The following is a 748-nucleotide window of genomic DNA, read 5'->3' on the forward strand; positions in this document are numbered from 1 at the left end:
GGGCCGCCCGGGGCTCCGGCCCGACTCACCTGTCCCGGCAGCACGCGGGGACCAGGATGCGGCAGGAGAGGCCACCAGCTCGCGGGCCTGCAGCGTTCGGCGCCTCTTCCAGGGGACGCCGGCCCCGGGCTGTGCGCCCACGCGGCCGGTGGACCCGGGCGGGCGGCGTTGTCAGAGGTGGCGTCGCCTCGGGCTTGGGAGTGTGTGCGCCCTCGTCCCAGGGGACATGGGGAGGCGGCTTAGCCTCGCCGAGGCTCGGTCTCCTCGTCTGAAGACCGCAGCGATCACGGCACCGACCCGCGCTTTGCGAGGAGCGCTGCACGAGGCGCTGTGTGCGACGTGATGGGCGCGACTGTCCAGCCGAAAGACCAGGACCCGAGCTGGAGACGATTTCCGTCTCCACAGGACGTACGGTGACCACCGTCCACCTGGAGCCAGGCCGGGGCCAAGTGGCCCATTTGTCAGCGAGGCCGCGACCCTCGGCCCGGCTCCTGACCCGCGGGGCCACTGTCAACGAAGCAAGGTGGCCTGAGCCTCAGCTGGTCTGGCCTCGTGACGCCATGTGGCAAACTACTTATCCTCACAACTGCCCGGTAGGAGTGGTATTATTATCCCATTTTCTCAGGTGAGAAAATTGAGGCTGAGAGATGTTAGGTTCATGGCTCCTGGTCACACAGTGAATAAGCTCCAGACCTGGGATTTGACTTTACAGGAAAACCTGCCTTTTCTGTGGCTGCTGCTTGCCAGC

This window comes from Pteropus vampyrus, unplaced genomic scaffold, assembly GCF_000151845.1.
Source record: "Pteropus vampyrus isolate Shadow unplaced genomic scaffold, Pvam_2.0 Scaffold6, whole genome shotgun sequence".
NCBI classification, from domain to species: domain Eukaryota; kingdom Metazoa; phylum Chordata; class Mammalia; order Chiroptera; family Pteropodidae; genus Pteropus; species Pteropus vampyrus.